This window comes from Harpia harpyja, chromosome Z (assembly GCF_026419915.1).
Source record: "Harpia harpyja isolate bHarHar1 chromosome Z, bHarHar1 primary haplotype, whole genome shotgun sequence".
In the NCBI taxonomy this organism is placed as follows: Eukaryota; Metazoa; Chordata; class Aves; order Accipitriformes; family Accipitridae; genus Harpia; species Harpia harpyja.
Window position 1 is genome coordinate 96179048 of NC_068969.1, and position 12392 is coordinate 96191439.

Sequence of the window (12392 nt, forward strand, 5' to 3'; positions counted from 1 at the left end):
AAAAATTTCAAAATTGTAGTTCCCAGAAATTTCTAGTATAGATTGCCTAGCATGTTCATCCAAAGCAACATGTACAGAAGGTAGACTTTTAGATTTATATTGTTTTCTTATTATTTCGTGTTAGACTTGTATTGCTTTGTGACATACAGTGGATATTTACTTCATTAACCCACCAAAAACTGTGATGCAAGTTTAGACTGATCTAAAGAGGTCTGGAAGTCATTACCTTATAGAGCCCAGTAAATCAGCTAGAATAAAGCAGGTTACTTCATAGATTGCTTTTTTTCTTCATATATAAAAACTATCCTAAGACAACTTTTATGACTCGATTGACAGCTTTCTTTCTACATTATTACAAATAGGTACTTTCCCACATTGTGTATTTAGGAAGAGAACTGTATGAAAAAACAAATATAGTAGCCTACCTCATTTATCATGGATTTTTTTCTTCCAAACTTTTAATAGGAAATAAATGCACTTCAAATCCACAGAATGAGTAAATGTTTCTGAACGGAACTAACCACCTAACAGCTTGTTTCTTGGTTTTATTCATGACCCTTCAGGCTGACTTTCTGTATTCTTATCGTGAAGGTTTTTACCACTCACATTAAGCAAGTATTTTATTTCTTGTCTGTGTAGTTCTCCTAACATTTACTCAAGAGATTTTCCTGTTTAGTCAAAAAGTGAAAATGTTGTGATTTAAACCATAGAACCAACATTTGCCTAAGAAGGACTGACCAAGTCTGCTACAATAGGCAGTATTAAAAAAGAACACTTACCTCTGTCTTATAAGTTGAGAGTCCACTTTTTTCTCTTTGTGGAGGCCCTAACCATTCTGAGGGTTTTTTTTTTAACTATTTGTTTATGTTTGTAAACATAGCACAACTGGGCTGATCTATCTTATTTAAAGTTTTTCGCACTGTACATCTTTTATTTGCTTCTTCTCATAAGATATTGCAAGGTTTTATATTTATGTGGATTTCTAGTAAGACTCTCCTCAAGCCTGCTGAAATAGATGGGTGAGTTTGTAAGGGCTGTAGAATTAGGCACCTTCAGAATAATTTTAATTATGCCAGACTGAAGCAACACCAACTCCTTTGTATTTTTTAATTTTCTTTCAGGAGTTTTTCTTTTTAGTTCCTCAAAGAACAGATTAAGTGAATGTGAATTCTAGTAGAACAGCACACTATTATTTTAATTGTTTACTTTCCTAATGAAATTTTTTAAAGGGGGAGCTGCATAACAGCATTTGCATTACTAAGGTTCAACTACCTATTTTAATTTGACAAGAGTATCATTTATTTACTGTCTGTTGTGTAAACCACTACAGAAATCATCTTGACAGCAGACATTTTAAAGAAACAGCTTTTCATGTCCTTTAGATTAGCTATGATAGGCCAGATGTCAGAGAAATGAAAAACATTTGTACCAACATCCTCACATTATATATCTTGATAAATGCATCTGACAAGAAAAAAAGAAAGCACCTTTGCAGGAAGAGATTAATTTCTTTGTATTCTGAACTCACCCAGAAATGGTACATTCTGTGTTGCAGAGATTTCTTAATATGAGGCAGCTTAGGTTAAAACAATTATTTTTTTTAAGACAGAGATATTCCTGGATTGGTACCAATTATTTTTCAGGGTGAGCAGGGTAAAGGATTGACTTCTTCGTGCTGCAATATATCTACCCATAGCTTCCTACTAAGGGAGAGGAAATGTTTTAGACAGTCTCCATTAAACATGGGTGATTTATTCCAATTCAGCACCTCCACTAAAGCTCTTACATAAAAATCTAAAAGCTGTTTCAGTTTCCTGAGAAACACATCAACATAATTCTCAGCTTAGATATTAAGGCTACTCCACTGAAATACTGAAGCTCCATATTTCCATCTATGAATGAAACCTGTATCTAAGGAATATTAAGACAATAATATGCACCTGCAGCCATTCTTTTTTTTTTTTTTCCTCCTCAGAGAAAGCCCCTGAAGGTGATAAGCATTTTGCATTACATTTCAATACGGAAAATATCCACCTTCTCTGCATCTGTCCATGTCCCAAGGATAAAAAAAAATGAATGCATTTCCATTGCTTTCCTCAATGATCCTAAGACTACAAAGGTAGCCTTCTGGCGTATTTTAGCTTGATATTTACATAAAGTCTGTTTTACCAAGACTTGCGGAATATACATGCAGTTATCACAGCAACTGGATTCTGCCAGAAATTTTGCCTTTTTCAGCTATATTTTAGGTACTTGCTAATTGTTACTTGCTAATGACTTTCATGCTTCCACAAATACGTGGGAACACATTGCATATAAATTTGATCCAGAACAGGCAGCTTGGTGCATTTTTACTGAATTACCCAGAATACACCCTTATAGGAATTATTTTGACATCATGATTGTATATAATTTGCACAATGACAGACATTATTGATTTAATGTAAGGTTAGAGTGACTGAGGTAAATATGATATAAAGCTGTCTCATACAAAGGGATTGCAAACATTTCTCAAACAAATTTGATCCTGCAAAAGAGTTTGTATAAGATAAATGCTTTCTATATGCGATGGTGTGGTGGCAACTGTGATTCAATACTCAGTGCTCTACATCCAGCATTGTTTTCTCAGAAAACCACAGTCTATCCTGAGAAAAGAGTGGAATTTGATAATTTTATCACCTCTTAGCCTGGATCATTTCCCCACTTCAGGAGAATTAGATTTTGCATGTTGGTCTAAAATAAGATAGAAAATGCCTGAAAGCTCATCCACATTAAAAAGGTCTCTTGTACAGGCCCTGCTGAGCCTGAAAAATAAAGTTGTAGAAGAAATATTGAGAACACTTATGGGCTTGCTGCTATGAAAGCTGCTGCTGAAGAAGATCTGGAGAATATCTAGTCAATTCATAGACATATGCATATAAACAGTCCTTCTCCACAAAAATGTGCTCAACTTCCTTCTTGTTTTATCTTTTAAACACTGACATCCTCTAGGTTTCATCCTCAATTACTGTTAGAGTTGGGACTAACTGACTATAGTCACACTAACTGACAACACAGATTAAGCTACCACTTGGGGATGGGAAACTTCGAGTGTCAGTGTGCTCCAACTTGAACATAGGACCTAGAGAAGAAGTAGGAGTAAAAGTGTGGCCAAATCAGAAAGAAAACCTAAAAGGTCAAGCACGAGTTATGAGAGGTCTGGCTAAGGTGCACAAGCAGAGGTATACACGTGCTGCAAGGCCAGGTACAGTCTGAAGGCAGATAAAAGGTGAGGAACACCAACGACAGAGTAATGCAGGGTCCACAGCTAGAAGAAGGCATGACAGAAGAAAGGCTAAGAAAATAAGTCAGAAAGAGGTACCACCATCAGAATGACAGAAAACAAGGTCAGGAACAAGCATTAAGGTAAGAACTAAGTGGCTTGGGAGAATGTGGTGTAGAAGCTGATACACAGATCAGGACAGAGCCAAAGATAGGGACAATAAAATAAAAGCTGAAGATAATATAATCCAGAAACTGGCTGAATAGCAACAGGAAACAGCTGAGATTCCCTTATACATCAGCAGGGAGACAGTCAGGTGTATAGGCCAGTGCTTAGCTGGTAGGGATTTGCTAGGCTGTCAGCTAAGGATGCCAGCTGAAGCTAGCTGAAAGGCTGATAGTTGAGTTAGAGCCTGATGGAGACACTCTTTAAATGACACACAGCTTTCATGTTCCACAAAGTGTTGTGGAATTATTCTTCTGAATGATTCTTCTTATTACTGTAATAAAACAAGGATGCTTTATAAACAGAACATCATATCCCATTATTAAATTTACTTCAAAGAATGATATTGTTTCATCTTAAGTCCCATACATTGGCTTCCTTATGGGAAATGAATGCCCTACAGTAACTACTCATTCAAAAGAAGCATTGGACTATCATATGCAAAAGGTTAAGGGAAAGGAAGCTCCTGCTTCCTTGGGACAGCTGGCAGCAGGAACTCTGCAGAGAAGTTCTGGCTCCATAGAAATAAGGACAGTTTCCACTGACTTTAAGGTGTAAGCATATGCCTTGGTCATAAACTCATCTATGTGGCAAGAGTTGCACATGTCATGATGCTATTGCAAAATGGGTGGACAGAAAATATTCAGATAGTATTGGCTTCTACTGTTGGATCAAATGGAGAGATGTGTGCATCTCTTCTGCTAAAGTTACATAAATAAGATGGATTGGGCCCTAAAACATTGCAAGAGTATAATTTATTTTTCTGTATATATTTAATCAGGTATAAATATTCAATGTGAGTAACTTTGCTTCATAGAGCCATGCTAGACCTTCCTGAAATTCAAGCAGTAGTACAGATGGATGCACATGATGGGTGCACAGTAGGTTAAAAGCCATGACAATCAGGCAGCAGCATAGGCAAAGCAATACTTTAGTCCATAATATGGAAAATGGCCAAGTTACTAAAGAGTTCATTAGGGAAAGCAAGGAAAAACTGCCACAACTCTCATGTAATTCTTTCCAGCTAGAAAAGTCTGTTACTTGCATTCAAGCATCAGCTATTAAATAGTTAATTGTGAGAATTACGCACTTGTATTTATGATCCTATTGTTTCCTGTACCATTTAGGAGCTGGAACACTAAAATTCTGAAATTATAGAAGTATAGAGATGAAAAGTGTTTCATAAGATCTAGATTCTCATTGTTCCTGTCCTGTAGGACTGTAAGAAGCCAAACATTGTGGTGAATACAAACACTGGTCAGGAGTTGCAGCCATATCATTAGTGTAATCTACAGTCAGTTTGATCAATTAACTAGGTTCCAGAAGACCTGCAGATAATCTTCTTGTATTCAATTTAAAAATAATTCTTCAGAAAAATATCTGCTCACTTCTTATGCTGCAGAAATAAATCAGTTGTTACTCATACAAAAATGAACGGCAGACCCCAAATATTTTCTTCTAATTAATCCTGCATTGCTAAAATGTAAGCTTTTTTAACTGGTCTAAGTCATATCCCTTTATATGCTTTATAGAAAGGAAACCTAAAGTTAACATAGACGTGGGATGAAAGAATCTACTGGAGTGTTCTTTAGTAAGGCAAACTATATACCTCATAGGTCTCAGGGGAACACAGGAGAGCCAAAACAAAATATGAAATTGTGATAGGAATATGTCAATAGAAATCTATGATTTATTAAACCTAGTAGTTCCTCTGTGGTTTGAATCAGATTTGCTATCTCAGAAGAAAAGTGATGTTATTTTCCCCAAAATATTTTCCTCCTTAATGCTATAATCCAGTTGATTTGTGATTCTTCTGTTACACCCTTACTTCTTTTCTTACTGCATCCTGCAGGAAGCTATTACTGTGAGAGAAAACTTTTCCTTCCCTCTGCTTCCCAGGAAGGAGATCTTGGCACTGATGGCAGAAAAGCCAAACCCACCATTCACTTCAGCGGAAGTAAGGTTTTCAGCTCTTTCCCTTCAAGAGTTCTTTCCTCCACACCCTTCACAGAGCACAGCTTTCTCATCATGTGGCAAGGGACAGTGGTAAGCAGAAAGTCCTCAGCAAGAAAAGTCAGGAGGACAAGAAATGTTGAGGTCTACACCCAGTCAGTGTTAGGAAATCCAAACCGCAGATCTTGTCAGTTTTGTGGCTTTGCAAACTAAGGCTAACAAAAATGTCAGTTGATCTCTGAGACCTTCATTCTCGGGTATCAGAAGAATGCTGCTTCCCATTCATCTCAGCCACTTACAAGACATGAATAACTAGTTTTACCTTCCTTTTTGTCAGAACAGGCAACTATTTTCTGTAAGCTTATTGTCCAGAGAGACATTTATATTCCAGTAGAGTTATTCAGTGTTTTTCCACTGAAACTAAAGCATAACAGTACACAGTGGAGGTGGCCATCTGCACATGCAGAGCTAGTATTCAACTCAGTAATATATTCATATATTAATTAAAAGATTAGGACTTTCCTCAGTTGTTAATTACTGAGGAGCAGATCTGGAACAATAGGGAAAATAGTTATTCACAAACAAGTTAAACTGAATCTGACTGGAATGCAATTGCTTCTGTTCTCCTTTTACTGCCTCTTCCACAAATGTCCTTAAGCTATTTTTTCTTGGGAAAAAAATGTCATTCTATGAAATCAAAGCAGTATCATATGAATATGTGTGAAGAAAGCATACTCATATATGAACTATCACACTGCTTGCTCAGCTAGCTTTGCGTCTTCAGGCATGTACTCATTACAAAATAACCATTTGGGAAAGGCAGAACTTTACCAGCACCTCTGAAAAAAAAACCAAACCCAAAATCCAACCAACCAAAGAAGGATAGCTCAGGGAGAGAAGATGCACAAAGTTCTACTGATTTCAAGCATTGATCTGGACAGGCTGGATCGATGGGCTGAAGCCAATTGTATGAGGTTCAACAAGGCCAAGTGCTGGGTCCTGCACTTCAGTCACAACAACCCCATGCAGGGCTACAGGCTTGGGGAAGAGTGGCTGGAAAGCTGCCTGGCAGAGAAAGACCTGGGCGTGCTGGTTGACAGCCGGCTGAATATGAGCCAGCAGTGTGCCCAGGTGGCCAAGAAGGCCAACGGCATCCTGGCCTGTATCAGGAACAGTGTGGCCAGGAGGAGCAGGGAGGTGGTTGTTCCCCTGTACTCGGCACTGGTGAGGCCGCACCTCGAGTACTGTGTTCAGTTTGGGGCCCCTCACTACAGGAAAGACATTGAGCTGCATGAGCGTGTCCAGAGAAGGGCAACCAAGTTGGTGAGGGGCCTGGAGCACAAGTCTTATGAGGAGCCGCTGAGGGAGCTGGGGTTGTTTAGCCTGGAGAAAAGGAGGCTGAGGGGAGACCTTATTGCTCTCTACAACTGCCTGAAAGGAGGTTGTAGTGAGTGAGTGTCAGTCTCTTCCCCAAGGTGACAGGCAATAGAATGAGAGAAAATGGCCTCAAGTTGTGCCAGGGGAGGTTTAGATTGGAAATTAGGAAAAATTTCTTCACTGAAAGGGTTGTCAAGCATTGGACCGGGCTACCCAGGGAAGTGGTTAAGTGACCATCCCTGGAGATATTTAAAAGATGTGTAGATGTGGTACTAAGGGACTTGGTTTAATGGTGGACTTGGCAGTGTTATGTTAATGGTTGGATTTGATGATCTTAAAGATCTTTTCCAACCTAATTGATTCTATGATTCTATGATGCTATGACCAGGGGCCAGAACCACTTGGACAGTTATTTAAGAATTCAGATCCATTTTGCAGTTGATTTTTCAGCAGTGATGCCTCATGGGATATTTGCCAAACAGAGAGTGGAGGTCACTGAGAATGTATCATCTGAACTGTTTGAAAAGCAGACAGCATCAATCAAGAAATGAGATTTAATGTAGCCTACAGCATGTTTCCGCTCATAGTGAATTAAGAACATCAATTTCACTAAGTATCCAGGATGCTATCCACTTATTTATGAATGGGGCTTGGGCAGAATATATTTCTGGGTCACAAAACCAGATACAAAGTGTAACTTTTGAGAGATATCACTGGTCTGCATTGTTAGTGTTCGTGGGAACATTTCAGTATCTGAAGCAACAGAATAATACTGGGGATTCATCTTGTGTCCCCAGATAACCTCTTTTTGCAGAGTTACCAGCAAAAAAAGCTTCTGAATCAACATTGACCAGCATAGATGAACAAGGATGAAAAATGTTGCCTTGATTAAAAGAACTTATTGCATTTACTAGCAAAGGGGAAACATTTTAAATATTTCATAAAAGGGAAAAACACCAGATCTCCACTGAAATAATGAGAATATAAAAAGAAAAATCAAATCTAGAGTAAAAAATTAAGTAAGGAACCTGAATATTTTTAATTCAAAGAATCCCTTGCACAGTGGAAAAAAAGGGAAGAGAAAATCCATTGTTAATTGTTTTCAAATCAACTGAAAATCATCCAGGTAACATCAATTCAAACCAGGCCTTTTAATTTTAATGATTATTTTTTCAAGAATTAAAATAGTCTTTACTTCCACAACACTGATGCAATCAGAGATTTAGAATATAATTTTGACTGATTGCACTGATTGCTGCTTGCTCTACACATCCTGCCTCAAAACAGTTTTCTGACATGTTGGGACTGACTTGGAAAATATTTTATATACAACAACATTTTTAGTTGTAAAGCTTAAATAACAGTATTTTCATCTACAGAAGCCAGTACAGCAGACAACATGAATGCCTTTAGAAGTACCAAAACCTGAAATAAGTCCTCAGATAACCCATGTAAAATAAGGAGGAAAAAAAGAAAAGTAAATGGAGTCTTAGCAGAGGAGCAGACCTTCAGCAACCAGTGACACTGGGCAGGTGGTTTAATCTTTCCCTGTTACTGTCTGCACAATTATAAAACTTGCACTGCTGCTGAATGCCAGACTTTTGGAGTGTTTGGGTCTTCTTTTGTTCCTCTCATCAGCGCCCCCCTTTTTTAAACACATAACAAATGGATATACTGTAAACAGGGATTAGGTTTTAAAATAAAACTCATGATTGTTCTTGCTGCACAAGCACCTTTCCCAAAATGTTTCCGAAATGTGTGAAATACATATAACTTCTTAATTTAAATGAAGAAGATGAGAATACAAAAATTATTCCAATTCTCATGCTCATGTCAGATGATGGAAGAAGCAACATCAGTGCAATTGTTGGGGGGGATGCAGGGGACAGTGTTGCCATAGATTCTGTGAAATCGCCATTGCCTGCACTACATGCAACATAAATGCTATATGTAGCACATGATTAAATATTCAAGTATATGTGAAACATGTTAGAAAGCTGTTTTGTCTCACATTACAGAAACATTCGATTTAGAAAAGAACCTAAAACAGAGACCAGGTGAAAACAAAAAACCTTCTACTTCAAATTTTGATGAAATGGACCAAAATGCCCCCAGCTGAATTTTTTCTTTATTCTTTATGTCCTGGACAGAAGAGCATCAAGACAATTACAAAATATCATCAGTATTTCACTTTGACTAGAGAATGAACTGTTCCTTTCTCCACTTAGATTTTCCCCCAAAATATTAAAGCCCAAATCCAAATATGATTCATTAAAATACAAGAACAAAAAATGTCTTTCTGGAAAGAGGTCTTCTCTACTCCGTAAGGAGAAGTCAACTCAAAAGGTTTTGTTAAAAGACCTACCCACTGCATCAAGAAGAGAGCTTGAAGATCCTTCCAAAATAAAGTGTCCTTATACACAAGGCAAACGAGTAGGAGGACAGCTGCTTCTCAAAAGGAAGTGACAAAGCTGGACACAGAACCAGGCTTCCTGACTTGTAAGCTATTGAGCCTTATCTCACAGCTGTTTGTGTTCAAGCTAACACTCTTTTCTACCACTTTATTCTGATATTGCTTACATTAGGTAGATTTCACTAATATAATGAAATCCAAGTAGCTCAGCACGAATGAGATGTTAGTCTGAGAAGGGACTTAGATAAATCTTTAATTAAATAAGATGTTAAATAGAGTTGGTTGCTAAGAGGAGTTGAGTGCCTCTGTGTGACATACAACATACAGGAACATACCTGTGAACCTTACCAATTTGGGCAACAAACTTTGGCTGCCACAACTCTTTCCACTCTTTTGCTTTATCTGTTTTCCTATCACATGCTGCTTTCCCTTCCTTCTATCTGCTGGCAGCCTGCCACGTGCTCCCCCACTCAGAGGTTGTTCTTCCATCCCCTTCAAACGCTGCAAGTGCCTGCTTTCTTCTTGTAGGGAAAAGGAGAGGACTTGGACAAGAACAGTTAGTGGAGTCCAGCTCTTCAGTACTGCAGCACGCTGCAGATGCTTTCTCAGGACAACCTGTAACTGAATAGAATGAATCCCTGGATGCTGTACTATCCATATGGGACACATGTGCCATGGTTCAGTGGGCAGCTTGGCAACAAAACCATAAATCTACCACTTAGGAACCTCAGAAATTGGTGGGTATGTAGAATGATTCCTGTAATACTACTCAGCCACTGTTCAAACCGTAGCTATTAATTCTGTATTGCCAAGTTTGAGTTCTTAATCTGCTGAATTTGCTATGTTCACAGCACATTCCCCTTCCACACTTTTCTGAACACACTTTCGGTTTTAATACAAAGGCGCACACAACCATTCTTACTGCTCCTTGCCCACATAACCACAACAGCTGCAAATAATAGAGAAGTTTCTTCTGTTGTAATATGCACCTAAGTCATCCAGCCAGGAAATGGAAATGGCACTAGTGTTTTAATGTGTAAGTAAGTCAACTGATGGAGTTTACATTGGTAATATTGATTTTACTTTACGGATTTTATTTTATTAATTTTATTGTCTTGATTTTATCTATTGAAAAACTAGTGTTTTACTCCAGTGTAAATCAACTGATGAAGCTTATGTTGATAATACTGATTTTATTTTACTGTAACAGTTGGCTGAGGTGTACATACATCCCAAAAGGATTCATAAGGATCATCTGCAGCATCCCCATTCCACAGATGTCAGAAGTATATGCCATATAGTCCCAGAGAGCAAAATTTCATCTTTTTTGTGTGCTGTGTCATTGCAAACTTAATTAGACCCATCAGGCAGTAAAAGAAATAGGGCTCACCTCTCTTCACGTTCCAATTTCAGTCTTATTTGCAGAGCATATCTACAGGGATGGACACAGAAATGGGATAGTTCTACAGTGCTATACCTGAGCAAAGGTATATATACCTATACATCCTGTCTCTTAACCTGACTCTATAGGCATATCCTTAGTCACTTTTCCCCACTACCCCATTGGAACATTAGTACCCTACAGCAGGAGAATACCATAGCAGAGCTCCTTTACGTGCGCAGTGCACATAAGAAACCAAGGGGCTTATCTGCTGGCATACCTATACCTTATCCAAAGGAATACTCTCCATGTAGCACAGCTATATCCAAGACAAGGGTACTGCTGGGATATTGATGTTAGCTGAGAGCATGATAATAAATAATTACTTCCATCTTTAGCCAACAGAACTACACCAGAAAAATTTTATAATTTGTAGTTAAATGTAAAGAAGGTACTAGAGCATAATTGCACTTCCAGTTTTACAGAAATTTATTACAAAATTCTAAGCACCATAAGAATTTAAATCCCACTGCAGCAACTATTTTGCAGTAAATCATGACTGCAGACTGATCAAGTATGCAGTTTTCTTCCATGGTTAATTGTAGGGTCATAGAATATTTCAGATTGGAAGAGTCCTTGGGAGGTCATCTAACCCAGCACTCAGCTCCATGCAAGGTCAGCTATAAGATCAGACCAGATGGCTTAGAGCTGTATTCAGTTGGATATTGAAAACCTCCAAAAATATGATTGCACAAACTCTCAGGGCACCTGTTTCACTGCTTTACTGTTGTTATGGTGAAAAAACTTTTCCTTATAACGAGCCTGATAGCTCCTTATAGGTATGGGAAGGCTGCTCTGAGGTCCCTCTGAAACCTTCCCTCCTCCAGGCTGAGCAAGCCCAGGTCCCTCAGTCTCTCCTCACAGGGCAAGAGCTCCAGCTCCCAGGGCACCTTGGTGACCTCTGCTGAACTTGCTCCCGCACGTTGGTATGATTCTTGTATGTTGGAGGAGGTGGGGAGGGCAGGGGGAACTCAACACAGTATCATGGATGCAGTTTAATGAGGAGGGGTATGCTCCTGCTAAGAGTCCCCAGTGTTACAGAATTCTTTTACAAATTTGCTAGCAGCACCAAGGGTGAATCTCCATGTAGTATGTATATTATTAAAGACCACACAACATGTATGTGTATACATGCGCATTATGTACAGTAATTTGTGCTAACCACCAGGTAAAATTATTGTTAGCTGTTAAAAGACACAATACCTTCAAGATAGCTAAGGAACGCAGTTCTACTTGAACCCCCAAGGACATTTGTGGCCACTAAAAGGCAACCAACTGGATGAGGTTCATCCAGCAGCATACTCAGCAACACTACAGCTTGATTTTGCTCTCTTCACTCTGTACTCCATATGAGACTGACACAAATACTCCCAGCTGTCCTCTTCTCTAGCTGGTAGATCAGTTTGACTTTTATTCTCACTTCCACATTAATTTTTCTTGGACTCACTCCAACTTGGCCTTCTAATTAGAAGTTCAATCTATCTCAATTCATGACATTTATCTTCCCTCATCCTTCTTAGATAGGAAGCCTAATACTTGAACATTTCTTTGAAGGATGGATGTTCTCTGAAGAATTTGCTGGCTCATAATTTCTTTTCCCAAGATAGACTGAAGATGTTGGGCCTTAAGAAGTATCAGAGGTGTTTAACAACTTAGGAATTTTGGTGATGCTCAATTACCACACAAAAAAAAATAAAAGCAAACTGACTTCTGTTATTACA

At 38.4% G+C, this 12392-nt stretch overlaps 1 protein-coding gene across 3 annotated transcripts in view; it reads right to left on the reverse strand.

Annotated features, from left to right (window-relative positions):
- The window catches only part of RAB3C (RAB3C, member RAS oncogene family), a 136299-nt gene that overhangs the window by 93917 nt on the left and 29990 nt on the right, over positions 1–12392 (reverse strand). The window lies entirely within an intron of this gene.